Source organism: Mus musculus, chromosome 1, assembly GCF_000001635.26.
Source record: "Mus musculus strain C57BL/6J chromosome 1, GRCm38.p6 C57BL/6J".
Lineage (NCBI taxonomy): Eukaryota > Metazoa > Chordata > Mammalia > Rodentia > Muridae > Mus > Mus musculus.
In genome coordinates, this window is record NC_000067.6 from 168,661,094 (window position 1) to 168,677,114 (window position 16,021).

At 41.7% G+C, this 16,021-nt stretch overlaps 1 long non-coding RNA gene across 3 annotated transcripts in view; it reads right to left on the reverse strand.

Annotated features, from left to right (window-relative positions):
• Nucleotides 1-401: 401 nt before the first annotated feature.
• Gm34320 overlaps nt 402-16,021 on the reverse strand; it is a 70,052-nt gene continuing 54,432 nt past the window's right edge. For all 3 annotated transcript variants that reach the window (XR_373691.2, XR_373693.3, XR_373692.3), the window contains 2 exons: nt 3,548-3,687; nt 402-2,698 (listed from right to left, as the gene is read on the reverse strand). This is a non-coding gene — a long non-coding RNA (predicted gene, 34320). The remainder of the gene's footprint in view (nt 2,699-3,547; nt 3,688-16,021) is intronic.

Here is a 16,021-nt window from a genome sequence, read left to right on the forward strand (position 1 = left end):
CTGCTTAGCTTGGGTGTGGAGCATTGTACCCAAGATTGGCTGTCTCTGTGCAATGCAGAGCATTTTCTCTCCCACCTTTCCACCTCCATATGCCACTCACCGCACAAATCCACACCCACTCCAGGAGTCATGTTAATGCTTCCTTAACTGGCCCGTTTTCCCTTTGCAGAGGAAAGAGCTGTCTGCATTGGCTAAATCAGTATTACTCGGGAAACAAACGTGGGAGAGAGTGGACTTTTATTAGAGTTGGTGTTTCCAGCACGAGGCATCCTATATATTGACCTCAGGGGTTGGAATTATTTCCTTCGTCACAGAATCAAGGTTAATGTATATAACTTTCAGGAATAATTTTCAGGAAACAGAAGTAGTAAATGATAGATGTGAACTCAAATCTGTGTCTCCCTGACTTCAAAGCTCATTGGGACATTTGGCAAATGCACAGGCAGGAAAAGAAACCCACACGGATTATCTCACCGGAATTTTGGAAAGGTGATTTTAGATTAAAAAGAAAGAAAAGAAGAAAATGTGACCATTTTGTCCCAAGAGTCACAATAAGTCAAAGGTTCAAGGGAAGCGACCTGTGTTTTGGCCCTGATGATCCAGCCTCAAAGCAGAGATCTCTGAGGTTATTTTTATGATAATCATTATCATAAATTCAGAATTATTTATGGATTCAAAGTAACTGGTAAGTAACACATTCCCACAGTTAGTTTTTAAATTCTAGAAGCAGGATTTTAATTTTTATTATTTTCTATTTACTCCAAAGGAGGAATGTAAGGCCAAATGTGGCTTAGTGATTTATCAGTGTCAACATAGATACAATCTCACAGTTGGATAGCCTTTATTTCATTTAGTCCCTGATGCAGTTAGAGGCTATATATTATACTAACTGGTGGAGGACGATGATAAAGTTTACAGACCTTAGCTAAAGAGGGCTGGTCCTTACCCTCTTCTGACCCTAGAACCCCTGCTCTTATGTTACTACCGACCCCTCAAATTAAGACTCCTTCTCAAGACTTCTGTCTCTCATTCCCACTCTTTTTTTTCAATGTAGTCATGAACTGTCAATGGATATGGATGTAAAGTGAGAAGAAATCAATAGCCCAAATTTCTCATCCACGAGAGAAGTCACATGTGCGCATGGCAAAACATAAGTGAGTCAGGACATAAATGGAGACGCTGCAGACTGCGAGCGTCTAAGCAGCTCATTTATTTCTGGCCGTAAGTTGGTTTTGTGTGTCCCATCGCCACAGCCTTTGCTCATGTGTTAGTGAAATCCTCTCATAAGTCAATCTCTGTATATCTGAGTTCTGGTGAGTTGTTTTTTTGTTTTTTTTTCTTCTTCTTCTCCTGATTGATTAGGATGAAGTATCCGTACCTCCATCAGAACTGCATATTGTGAAAGGTGTGACAGCCCCGTGTATCACCCTGGGACTCCGTCATTGCAATAGCTGGAGTCCCAGATTGGATTGCGCCTGAGCATTGACAATCCAGTATTGATGTTCATGTGACACCGGGAGCCACTGTAACAATCTTTATTTTATCTGTGGCTTTTGCTCTCAGGCTTGGGTTGAGCCCCCACAGGGTTACCACGATAATCAACACCTCTAATTAGCACTTAGAAATGTCTGACTCCCAAGGCTGTCATTAGAAGACAGGCTTGGTGTGCAGAATACGGAAACCCATGCATTTCCCGAGCAAAATCTTCCTCGCAGGCCTATGTCATGGATCTTGCTTTCAACGTTCTGCCAGCAGGAGGACCCCCTCCCTGCTCCCTTCATTTAGGAAGAGCTGAATTCAGAGGATGAGGTCCGCCTGGGCAATTGGGAGGCTGGAAATTAGACATCATGTCACACGCTGGATTCTTCTCATGAAAGCGGGTGTCTGATGCGCGGCCTCCTCTAGCTCTCCACTGCAGAGACTGAGGTGATGATGTGTGTGCAGTGATCAATGCAAGGGAGAGTAACAGGGGCGCTCCCTCCCCTTTGATCTCATTTTCCTTTTACAAATGAGATGGGGGAGGAAGAGCCCAGCGCTTGCTCATACCTCTGTACTCAGCAGGCCCAGGAGACCACCAAGACAGACAATGTCTCCATCTCATTCACTTCCATCCTGCTCTGAGCAGGGGGCCAAGTGATGAGAGGTACTGGAGAGCACCATAGTGGATGCTCCTGTGAGTAGAGAGGGAGTGGTCCCTGGCCTAAAGGAGTGGTCTGACGGATGCCCTCCGAGAACATCAAGTCAGATGTAAGCTAATACTGACTACAGTTATTATTACTATTAATTGTTCTTTATTGCTGTTGTTATTGCTGAGATAAACAGGACCTCCAGAGAAACTAAGGAAAGGGTTAGGCATTCAGATGCAGAGGGAGAGTGTTACAGGCACACAATTGTGCAGAGTGGCTTTGATGGCCTGCTTTAAACAAGTATAGCTCTGTAATCAGCTGATGCTTAAGGGAACCTGCCCCTGATTTCTTAGGGCCTTGTCTCTGTGTAACTTTGTGAATTTATTTTGAGAGACTGAGCCAGTGAGGCAGATAACAGGGAATGGGGCAGAGGTATGAAGAGGTATAGAGGTAGGTGTGGTTGTCCTAGACCCCTGTAGAACAAGCACATTGCCATCACGAACCCTAAATCCTTCTTAGGTCTTGCATCCATAATGAAATTCTTCTGCCAGAACCAGATCTGGGGCAAAGCTCTGAGGACAGAAGAAGGTGAGAGAAGCCACTTATGACTGGCATAACTCTGCTAAGACCAGATAACTGGGTTCTCTGCTCCTCAGAGCAGCAGGCGTGCAAGGTTGCTTGGGTGGCTTTGCTCCTTATTTCTGTCCTATAGAAGTCCTAACAATATTAATCATCTGCAGCTGGAGGCCGTGTGGCCTCTTAAGGTTCCTTCTAGTTGAAGGATATCGGAACCTAAGCTCTGACACTTTCTCTTTAGTGTTTGTCTTTTTTTTCTTTCCTTCTTTTAAAAATAAAATTAGCTTTACTTCCATTTCTTTGCAGACTTGGACTGCCTCTTACTCATTTTCCTGTTTGTTACTCATCTAGCTACCAAGGCTGAGAAGTAAGCAGGTGTTAGTGGTGTATAGGTCTCTCTCTAACACACACACACACACACACACACACACACACACACACACACACACACACACTGTAATTGAGATCCAGTAGTACTCTGACAATGTTTAAGTCAAAAGAATAATAATTAATTGTAGTTTTTCAGCTTAGCTCTTATGAAGAGAACAGAATTTATATCAAAGCAAACCATTTAGCATGTGTCAGGAATGTGTATAGGCATTTTCATGCGTATCTGTCATATTTTTAGGGTAATTTAAACCCCAAAGTCAGTACCTGGGGCTGTCACTATGTATTTTTATGTTAGGAAGCTGACACTTAGGCCATAGCTTGCCAAAAGACACAGCCAAGTGCTTTGATTTTCTTCAAGTTCAATGCACTAAAAGTGGGCTGTTTCTGTTCTTGTCCTTCTTGTCCTTTTTTTTTTTTTCCTACTTAAGCTGAGCTGCCCTCCACCTTGGTGTTACCTGATGCTGAACCTGAACTTCCAGTGCTCTGTGCATCTGGTCATTAGACACTGGATTCCGAGGGGGAAGCAGTTGGGTCTTCAAACCACAGACAGTACAGCTGAGGACAGAAGCAGCGCCATCTGAGCCATGAAATTCCTCTGTAAAAATGGAAAGGTATACCTGTTAGAATTAATGACAAGAGGCAAAGGTGCAAGCAGATAGGCAGTTACTGCAAGTTGCTCCCTTCATTAGGGCTAGAGCAACAGCGGTTCTCAACATGCACATTGCCATCCCTGACCCCTTTGGAAGTCAAATGTCCCTTTCATAGGGTTGCCTAAGACTACTGCAAAAGTACAGATATTTATAATAGGATCCAGAACAGTAGCAAAATTGTAGTTATGAAGTAATAACAAAAACAATTTTCTGGTAGGGGGTGGGGGTGGGGGTGTCAGCACAACATGAGGAACTGTATTCAAGGGTTGAAGCATTAAGAAGGTTGAGAACCACTGGGCTAATGTAAGTTAATGTAGCTTTCATAATGGAATGTCTGGGGCAGGAGGAGAGATGGATCATCACTCAGTAAAATTACAAGCATGAAGACTTGAATTTGGATCCCAAGAACCTGTGTAAGAACCAGGCACAGTGGCAGTGTAGGCCTGTAATTCCCAGCACTTTGAGAGGTGGGAATGGGGTTTGGTAGCCAGCCCTCTACCAAATTCCTGAGCTTTGGGTTCTGAAAGAGACCATATTTCTAGAAATAAGACAGCGACATAGAAAGACATCTGACATACACCTCTAGCCTCTACTCCAGCAAGTGCGTGCACACCCTACCTGTGCGCACATGTGATCACGCACACCAAATTTTGGAGACCGATTTTAAAGTATAAAATACTTTTATGCGATCTTCCCTTTGCTACCCAGACCTTTCTAGGCAGTGAATATAAGGTGTAGTCGGAGATTAAGTATTTTTGTATTGTCACCTAGTAAGCAGTTGGCTGAGAAATGAGGACTAAGAAAGAAGGAACACAGCCAACAGGGAAGTGCAGGAGTTGGTGCTTGCTTATGTTGAATGAGTCCCTGGGAAAACTGGAAGGTGGAAACTGGCTTTCTAGTTTTCAGACGCGCTTTGGTTCCACACCTGCTTTGTCAGTGTGACCAGGCTGACTCCTGTTTGGTCTGTTTACTTGCTATTTACCCAAGTCTGCGATCAACAAGAAAACACACCTCGCATCTCACTTGGCAAGAGGAAGGATTGAGGCAACACAGCAGCTGTCATATTTATTCCAGTGGCAAAGCAGGTCAGGAAAATTGATAAAATTAATCATATAAACTAGCAAACATCAGGAGTGAGAACAGGAGGGAACAGATGAGTTCTTGCTTCATTCCAAGCTGCACCTGCCCTTCGTTCTAATGGAGTCGGAGCAGTCAGCTGACGACGGGGAGCAGAGAAGCGGAGAGGGGGCGGGGGCATATGGTGGCAATGGAAATAAAAGCCCGAAGAGAAATTGGAACGCGAGCAGTTATTGAGGTAGATCTGAGTCTGTAGGCCTGTGGTGCCTGTGAAACTCTATTAACTTCTCCGAGGCTGTCGGAAATCCATCATCATGGTATCCTATGAAGGGAATAAGTTCAGGGCCTCATATTGGCTTGGATCTATGGCCCAGAGATCCTAACTGGTTTGGGCAACATTTCTTCCCTGTTACAAGGAGCGTCATGACCTTTCCTGATTTGGTTCTTGACTCTCGGCGTGCTGTGACATCACCTGGAGAGCTTTAAAAAACTACAGATACTTAAGCTGAAGGGATGGTTCAGTGGTGAGGTGCTTGCTGTGCAAACATGAGGATGGGTGTTCAAGTCCTCAGCACCCAATGAAAAAGCTGGTTACGCTTTGGATGACATTTTTCATGGGGAGGGAGCAACACAGTTGTTTTTCAATGATAGACCCAAGTAAATATTACACTAAAGTCCACCTTGGTGACTTATAGAAGCATGATGTAGTTACAGAGCATGAAAGAAGCCCACCGCAGCATAGGTGATGACTTGGGGCAGCTGTAGTTGTGGAGTTGTCTATAATTTATAGGTAGCGCCCCAGGTCTGAAAGCTTCTTCTAGATACCCTAGCTGCTAAGTGTCCATCCCTCCAGCTTTGTTTCTGCTTCTCCAGCCTTGGGGAGGGGCCTGTGAATCTTAAGCTTCAGTCTGTTCTTCCTTGAGTCTCAGGAGCCTCCTCCAGGATGGGAGGTGTCAGCTCAGAGAAAATTGCTACCCACAGATGACAGTGTGTGCCCATCAAGCTAGCTATAGGGATGGTGGAGACAGGCAGATTCTTGGAGCTTGCTGGGTAGCTGCCCTAGCATAATTGATGAACTCCAGGTCCAATGTGAGAGTCTGTCTCAAAAAATAACATGGAAAAGCAACAAGGAGGACACTTGATGTTGATCTCTAGCCTCTCCTCTACATGTATATAAATATGTTTCACACACACACACACACACACTACAAATTCCAAACTGAAAGCTTAGGAGAAAAAAATCAAATTGTGTGTGAGTTCCAGACATTTTTGCAATAGCTTTAGACTGAACCTAGGATGAAGTTAGTTCTAAAACCAATGAGCTTGCAGTGGCTGTTCTCAAATATTCACATTCTTCAGACTCACCTTTAGCAGTCTAGCAAAGCTGGATGGCTTACTCCCAAGACCAGGAGTTTCCACTTAGCAACTCTGGAATGCTTAGGTATTCCTAAGATATCCCTTAAGAAAGCCTGGCTTAAGGAAATAGCACTAAATTCTTGTTTTCACCCTGTCATTTGTTGACTGTAATAATTTTGTACATTGTACAGATATTTCAAACCACAAGAGTTTTATTAGTACTTTGATAATGTCATATAGTATATTTAGTCAGATTCAACCCATATCCCAACTTCTTAGAGATCCATCCTGTTTCCATACCCATCCAACTTTGTATCTTTCCCCCACATCAATAATATTTGGCATTATCCAAATATTCTTGGCTATATGTCCTTCCACTGATGCATATTTTACATACCAGGAGATATATGCTTAGAGAAAACTCCTCCACGTTCCTCTCCCTCTGCTGGGATTATGTGACTTACTACCTTTCCACACTCAGATTTGGTCTGGCTTGAGTTTGCATTGATCTTGGGCATGCTGTCCCAACTGCTTTAGGGTTCATGTGAGAAACTTCCCTGCTACATCCAGAAGACACTGTTTGTTTGTAGTCAACCACTGCCTCTGGCTCTTATATTTCTTATATTGTTTCCACCCCCTCAACTGCAGTAATCACTGAGTCTGAAAAAGAGAGTACAGTATATATATATATATGTTCCATTTAAGGTTGAACATTCTGCAGTATCTTATTTTCTGTGTCTTGACCAGATATGGGTCTCTATGTTGATCACCAACTACTACAAATAGAAGCTTTTCTGATGAGGGTTGAAAGATCCATTAATCTAGGAGTATAATGAGAAGTCATTAGGAGTCAGTTTAATACTCTATCTATTTATTGGAAATCATAGCAGTCAGTAAATTTCCATTAGGGCCTCCGATTTCTTTATGCATACACTATTGGCTTAATAATGGTACCAAGTACAGGTTTCATCTTGTGGAACAGGCATTACCAGAAAGTAGTTGTTTATTTCTGTGACATCCCTACCACTACTGCTCCTAGGAGCATGTCTTACCAGGCCAGTCACTACTTTAGCTCTCAGGGTTCATAGGTGGGAAAAATGGTGATTATTTTTTTCCTCTGCTAGCATGCATATCATCTTCCAACACTATAAATGCTAAACAGTAGGGATGGAAAGTCTAGGTCAATACCAGCTTAATTTTTCTACATCTTCAACAAGATGGTTTTATTGTCAAGTTATGGAGGATACTTGACAACAGCATGTTTGGGGTCTGTGAGACTTCACTGGCCAACAAATTCCAAGAGAAGTAACATTCCTCGTAATATGTGTTTTTGTTTTTGTTTAATTAGTTTCTGGTGTCTTGTAGGGGCACTGCTGCCTCTTTATAGGGTAACTTCATTTTAACTCTTTTTATGTAGGTATGTAAATAAATTCTTAAGTGTCATTTATCCCTCCCCATATTAACTTCTCTACTTTGTTCTCCCCTCCTCCACCCCAGTGTATTACATGCCTTATTTCAAACAATATTTAGGGGACAACAGAGACAGTGCACATTGAAATACTTTTTTTAAACTATAAAACAAAGCATAAAAATGTGCTTTTATTAATTTTTATTTGGCTTTATGCTTTTAGATCTCCTTATAATTGTAACATCTTGCAGACAGGTCATTCTTTCATTAAAGTAAACTTAACAAATATATTACATATCAAGTCTTGGACTGAATATTTGCATAGAACAAGCATTTTGCCCTATGAAGCTTGTATTCTGCCACAGAACCAAAATTTACCTGCTTTCTTTGACCTGTGAGCTAAGGATATATATCCATATATATATATATATTTTTTTTTTCATTTGAGGAGTTGTTGCTTGCTTCAATGTCAGAGTGGAATAATGGTGACACAGATGAGATGGAACACAGGGTGTCATAATATCTACCACCTGGCCCTTTAGTGAAAACGTTGTATGATCTCTGTTCCAGTAGAAGAGTAAATTTGCATAGTCAAACATAAGGCTGAGTAGTATAAGGGATGGGGGATCTGCTTTGATATGAAGATCCTCCAAAGTTATGGCTATAGACAGAACCTAAGGGATGAAAGATGGCAGTGACCTTCAAGGTGTGCAGGGTAGCACGATACAGCACCTCAATGGGAAGTTCAGTTTGTTGAGATTCTGTAAAAAGTAAAGCCAGTGCATTGGATGGGCAGATGTAAGGTGATGAGCATGAGGACTCAGGCAGGCACAGGATGCATCTGCAGGGCCTTTCATTTACACAAGGAGGTTCATTTCTAAGTACAAAGCCACTCTTTTATTAAGACCTTGTTGATGAAAATAAATAATTTTAAGAGTAAAAGTTAATTGAAGATTTAGGCTAAGGCAGGAGGATCCTAATTTGACTCCATCTTGACCTAGACCCTGAGTTCAAGGCCACAATGAACTTAGTGGCTAGACTCTGGCTCAGGAACAAGTAGGCAGACAGATAGACAGACAGACAGACAGATAAGGTGTGGCTCAGGGGTAGAGAAGCTGCCTGGCATGTACAAGACCCTGGGTTCCAACCATCCCTAGGACCAAAACAAAGAAATAAAGAAAGATAATTTTGAAGTCATGCTTCATTACTAGGTATTATTTTAAGGCTACTACAATCTTAAAAAACACACTAATAGATGTTGTTATTATTCTTATTTTATTGAAGTTAAGAGGAAAGTAGAGAGCTGCTAACTGCCGAATGTTACCCAATTGGTAAAGTCAGATATTGGATTTAAGTTCATACATGGTGTATTCTTAATTGCATTGAAGATACAGTAAGAGAAATGTACCAGTTGGGACCTTTTAAACATATAAGCAAGAAAGTATGTGTCATAGTCTATGAAGTAGAGAGGTGATGGGCAAAGGCCAGCAAGGCTGTGATGTGATAGACCCTGTAATGTTGAGCGACAGAGAAAGGCCAAGCACTCTTTACAAGCTTCAAGTCAAACAATGGGTTGAGCTGCTCATTCACAATGATGTTGTATGTGATAAATTTCCATTTGGGGCAGGAAAAGCAAAGGCATATGGATACATATGTATCTTCTACTACTTCTAGAACCACGAAGACTCTTTTAGAGCAGAGACAGGCCCCTGTATCCTTCGGTTTTACCAGGTAATGTGTATAAAAATTGAATTGCCTAATGCAACTTTCAGAAAATTGAAAACATTTAGTCTTTATTCAAATTGTACACATGGCTTTTCAAGGCTATGCCATTTTAAATTTTAACCAGAAAACTTTCATTTTTATATGTGCCTATACTTATGAGTGTGTGTGTGTAAGTGTAGGGTATGCTCATGCATATAAGTAAGTGTGCCTATGTGTGTGCTCACAGTGGCCAGAAGATAATGTTATGTGGTATCCTGCTTTGTCACTCTCAGGCATGTTCCTTTGAGACAGGCTCCCTCAATAAACTTGGCTGAAGGGTCCTTAAAGAACTAGGCTAGAGGGTCTAAGGTCTTAGACCTTGTTGCGGGAAATATTAAAAAACAAACCACTAAGTTCCCCTGCTCCATCCAGCTATTTTCTGCCCACCAATCTGGTGGGGCCAGAGCTCCCAAATTCCCTTCACTGCTACACCAGTCCCATGCAAAGACCATCCACTCTGCAGTCAGCCGCCACAACACCCGGCAACCCGGTAGAAACAAAACTCTAGAAGCTTATAATTAACAAGGCAGATATATGTATCAATAAACTCTCAATTCCAAGATACCCACACAATAATTTCAGAGCCAACTGATGATACAAGCTGCCCACCTACAACAGACAAGTTATCCCAATTCTATCCCTACATGATAGTCATAACTACCTGTGGCTATTAAAACCATGGGGCATCAGGATCTTCTTCCTGTCCATCTGCCTCCATCTTGGCTTCCTTCACCCTCCTCTGTGTCGCTCTCTGTCCCTGCAACTCTTGCACTGCCTCCCTTTTCCCTGTCCAATCACAGGCCTCCTGCTGCACTAATATTTTAATGTAATTACACAGGGGAAATCCCACCACAAGCAGTCTTTCTGTCTCTGCTCCCTTAGCCCAATCTAGTTACAGAACATAGCTAGGACCAGGATTTTATTCAGATCCTCAAACTTGTACAGCAAGTGCCTGTACCCACTGAGCTATCTCCCGAGAACAAAAAAGTGTTGTTTTGAGAGTTTGAGCCATGGTAGTTAAGTCAATTCATGTATCTGGGTGATTCTTATTTTTTTCTATTTTACTCTTTGGCTTTGTAATTTAAGATCTTTGGGGTTGGACTTTCTTAAAAATTGTGGTCTTTAAATTGAATATTCTTTACCCATATTTAATTTTTTATTAAATTTATTTGTCTTTTCCTCACTGTGATTGTGGGGGTCAGAGGGAAGCATGCAGGAGTATGTTATCTCCTTCTCTTCTGGAGAGTCTAGGAATTGAGCTCAGGTTGTTAGGTTTGGTAACAAATATTTTTACCCACTGAGCTCTCTTGTTGCCCCTAAAATACACTAAACAAACAAGTAAACAAACACCCTAAAAGTAGTTCAAGAAAACTTTTATAAATGTTTGCATATACAAGTTCTTCAAATTCATCTCACAGATGACAACCAAGATCCATCCAATACAATCGAAATGAACTCTGTAGAGACCTTTTCAAACCCTTCGTGCTCCTGTGGGTCCCTTGATTCTGGTGGGATAGTATCACTAGATGCACTGGATCCCTTTGCTTTCTTCAAGATGGCACCCATACATTGCCAAGCAACAATGACAAGGATAGACATTACCCTGCAGCCAGAAATTGGTTGTCATCACACTTTAAGTTATTATCACTATCTAACAAAATAATGGCTAAGGATTTCACAGGGGCACCTACTCTGGAGTAAAGGCTCACATAGACTTCTTGGGAAATGAATTTATGTTCTTTCATTAAAGTGGTAGAGTCAAGTCTGTGGAAGATAGAAACTGCCTAGAGTAGGGTGGAAGGCAGCACGGTGTTAGACTGGTGGAGAGACAACTTGAGCCGTCTTGTTCAGGTCAGAAATCAGAATGTGCAAATTATGCCTAGAATAGGAGGAGAAGAGAAAGTTGCTGAGACTACCACTGTTTTGGCAAATTCCTGAGCATCAGCTGGCACTTGAGTTATCAAAACGATTAACTTAGAAGCCCACTTTTAGTAATGGTGGGGCCCAGAAGCAGTGTTTTCATTTCTAAGGGTTTGCTCTTGGCTTTTAATTCTTTACCAATATCTGCTGAGCTAATGCAACCAAGACCCCTTCAGCATGGTTCTTATATTTCCAAATATAAGACAAATATTTCCAAGTTTCTGTTGTTAATATAACAGGTTTATTCTGTTGTGCTCAAAGCTTGAATTTATCGATTGCTCAGCCAGTCAAGCATCTATTAAGCTCCTGGTCTTTAAATAGTTTTTAAGTGTGCCTAAAACTCTGACATTATAACATAGCTAATTATAACTATAATTATAATTAACTATAGCTATAACTGACCTTTATATAATGTAATCAAGACCATACTGAAGATCATAGTTATTATTTAGTGAAGTCCTACTACGTGTCAGACGTAATGACAAAATGCAAAGGATCTTGATGGAAAAAGTTTCATTCAATGCTTTATAAATGGGTGTGTGTGCTTGGTGTGCATGTGAGCACAAGTGCATGTATGCCACAGTGCGTAAGTGGAGGTCAGAGGGCAACTTTCCAGAGTCAATTCACTCTTTTTCTTTTGATTTTTAAGGCAGGGTCTCTGTTGTGCATTGTCTCTTCACTGTTTGCTTCAGGGTAGCCGACTTGGAATCTTTGAGGCAGCTCTTCTCTGTTTCCTTTCTTGCTTGTAGGAGCACTGAAATTACAGATGTGTGGCAACACATCTGGCTTTTTATGAGGCTTTATGGGATTGATCTCAGATTCTCAGGCTTGCACATCATGTACTTTTACCCATTAAGACAACTTCCTGCCTCCTGAGTATAATTTTCATATAATATTTTCATTTTACCTTTATTTTGATTATGACCCATTATTTGAGCTTAGGTATGGAAATTAACAAGTTTCTGATTGGGGGGGGGTTCTGCATTATTCGTTTTTGGATTAGGGATATCCAGTCTGTCTATAATCTGTGTGAACACAGCAATGAAGAAACTAAAGCTGAATTAGAAGAAAGAAGTCATCTGTCCCATTTTTCCTATTATAGATGCAAGGATATTGACTTCCAGTCCAGGAAACTTTCCAGTTTGTGATGTTATACAAAGGACAAGCTTCAATAATATTAAGCTCTCAGGATGGATTTAAATTCATAATTAATCAACTGTGCCCCCTCTTCCACCACTGTATAATATTCCACTTTGAGACCAAGACCAATAACTTTGAATTAGAAGGTGAAAGCACTATTATATCACTGTGCTTTGTGTTTCTTAATCTCCTTGGTTCTGCTGCTGTAATACAACACCTGAAATTAGATCCTTTGTAGACACTATTAATTATCATAGTTCTAAGGGCAGCAAAATCCAGTAGCTTGGCTCTAGTACTTGAGGAGCCCCATTTTGCTACCTCCTCTCATGGTGGGAGAGACGTGAATGGGAATAGCTGTGTGCTGGGAGAGCAGCAAACTTCCCTTTATCAGACACTCAGTTCTGTGTTGATGGCATTAAACCACTGGAGACCCCAGAGCTCTTCTGACCTAATTGCTTCTTGAAGAGCTTTTTCTCCACTGTTCCTTAGTGGATTTAGTTGTCAATATGTAAGTTGGGGAGCATAGTCAAGCATATTAATAAATAAGCCACCCATCTGTCAGTGACCACAAGCCCATTCCTTTGGTTAAAACTGATAACATAATACTAGAATAAACATAAAACAAGAATCACATTTGGTACCTACTAGGTGAGATATCTTGCAGCAGTAGCAGAAACAAAAATAAACAAAAAGAAACAAAAACTCAATTCTCTTAGTGTCTTAGGACCCTGAGGGGGAGAAAAGGCACTAATTAAAGTCTTTTTAGATTCTGCTATATTTCTCTCTACATCCTTCACCCTGCCAAATAATGCAAAATTGAAAGTAGAGAGTAGACAGACATCACTGCAAATGCAAAAACATAATTCTAATATTAAAGCCAACTAGGAAGACACAACCACTAACAAGCATTAAGAAGAGGCAGAACAAACCCTTGTATAGAATCTTGCTGACAAGTACTATTAAATATTAATTCTATAGACCGTGGAGACATCATTAAACAAACATATATACCCTGATGCTGAATGCGCTCTGGTCCCGGCATTTGTTTTACACATGGATGTTGGCTGGGTGTAGTCTTTTGTGTTTTATAGGCAGAAGAAAACCTCCCCCTCTCAGCTTCCATTAATTGTATCTTTCCCCATCACTGGGATTCTCCTTGCGTTTCTGGCTATTTGTCTTCTCTTTGCCTTTCATTTAATTGGGAAGACAATTTTTAGGGAGAATGAAAGAAGTTGCCCGTTTTAAGGCTCTCCTTTAGGAATATAAGCCTATCATGTTTAGATAGGCAATTAGACTTAAAAAAAAATCTGCACTACCTACCCACAGGGCATTGAAAAGTGATAGCCCTGGGTGACCCTTGCCAGGTGAATCTTGTTTTCTAGTTTACTGTGTTTAGAATAAAGAATGTGTGTGTGTGTGTGTGTGTGTGTGTGTGTGTGTGTGTGTGTGTGTGTGTGTGTGTGTGTGTGATAAAGTCTTAGCTCATAGAAACTAATAAAATGCATCTATGATTTTTACTTCTAAAACATGCTCTTTGAATCAGCAGTGGACTGATACCAGAATGACCTCTTACCCCAGATACACACAAGCTCAGGTGCTCTGGTATCTATATAAAATGGCTCAGTATTTGCATATAACGTACCCAATTCTCCCATAGAGTATAAATCATCTCTAGATTCCTTATAATACCTAATACAATGTAAATGCTATGTAAATAGTTGTTAGACTGTATTGTTGAGAGAATAATAATGAGAAAAAAAAGTCAGTATTTGCTCAGTACAGATGTAATTATCTTTCAAAGATTTTTTTTTTTCTCCTCTGCAGTTGATTGAACCTGCAGATGAGGTACCGGACAAGCCTTTAAATTGTGGCAGAGAGGAAAACACAATCATGGATGGAGCTATGGAGGAGTGCAGGGCTTGTCTAGATGTTCTGAAATGTCAGTAGCATCCGAAGAGCCTTTCCAAAGTGGAGACTGTCAGTTTCTTTTCCCCGAGTTTCTGAGTCCCAGGGCAGAATTGAGGCCCAAGAATTCAGTCAGCTGATCTGTTGGCTACACTCTCAGCATCGCTGGTCAGGTCTAATGATTACATTTTCCAGGGTAGGAAATAGAGATGGAGAGATGAGCGGTACTTCAGGCCCCATCTCTGCCCCAAAGCTGTTCTGAACAGAGACGAGGGTAGATGCTGCTTTTCCTGCGGCAGGGTGAGACTGGTGCACAGGTACTGCGAGAAGATTGCAAGCGGGTCTCAGGAAGTCACATTCGTTTGTCATTCCCTCCAGAAATCTGTGAGATTATGGTGCAAGAGCGAGTGAGCTGGGATAAAAGGAATCTACCAGGCCTACTGATGTCTGGGGAGGGAGTCACTGAGCTCCCAATCTAACATGGCCGTAGCTGCGTCATCAACAGCAACAGCAACAGATGGAATCCGAATCTCCCTTCTCAGAGCCCCAGGGCTGGCTAGAGCTTTTCCTGTAGGCTCCTCGGAGCAGCTCATTTTTCCTCATTTCTGCACGATGTTGGAACCAATTAGAAAAGTGATACCCACAGCTTGACTACTTTTAAGATTCCATCCATGCAGGAACACGGACAGGGCATCCACTCCTAAACCTCCCACCTGTACATCCCGCCTTATCACCTTTGTGGGTACTCCCTTTGATGTCAATGGACCCTTTCTCCACTGAAAATTAATAAACATTTTGTTTTAGTTACAGCATTGACAAAAAAGACAAACGGAATTCAGTCTTGCTTGATAATTAAATATACATCATCATTATTTCTTCTAATTAAAAAAATTAAATGCAAGCATTTTTCTGGTCCGATCCACTTTTGGTGGGAATCTGTGATGCTTGGGTCTGAGGGTTAATTGTGCCCTGAGAAGTAGCTGGTAATGTCGCTCCTGACTTGGCATTAAAAAGAAAAATAAAGACCTGCATGGTCCCAAGTTGAGACTACCGAGTTTCTCCAGGCAGCCCAGGTGGTCCCTGGTGCAGGTGGATGCTGGAAGTAGGGCGGTGGTAAGGCTCTGACAGTCCCCAGGGTGCTGGGATGCCAGCGGTCAGGTGGTCCCCAAGCTGTACCCTGTGTGCATCAAGGAGGCGCGGCCAGGCTCCCTGGACACCGCACAAACAGAGAGGAGCGCGGCGCAGCTTTCTTTTGCATACAATTACAGTGATGGCATCATTTTTTTTGAAACAAACTGTCCATAAATGTCACTGAAAATCCGGGTCTCCTTTTATTAAAACTGAAAAATGTGTATAAATGTAAATAACGGATGACTGATACAGGGATAAGAACGCCACAGCGGCTGCCGGCGTCTCTCTCTTTCTCTCTTTTTTTTCTCTCCTCCTCATGTAATTTGCATTAATAAAGAGGCTGTTCCTTGTCGGAATGTGTTTCATCCGGTTTAAAATCCCAGGGCGATCCGCTAGGAAGAGCTCTGGGAGAATCCAACTGTCAGAGCCGACAAGACAAATGAATCCCGGTGTCAGGAGCGTGTGGTTCAACGATGACAGATTGAGAAGAACTGTCCCCCTCTCGACAGGCGGGCTTCATTTTCAAATTAATAAATCTGAATAAAATATTTTTCCTTTCATTACGAGCGGAGCCTGTT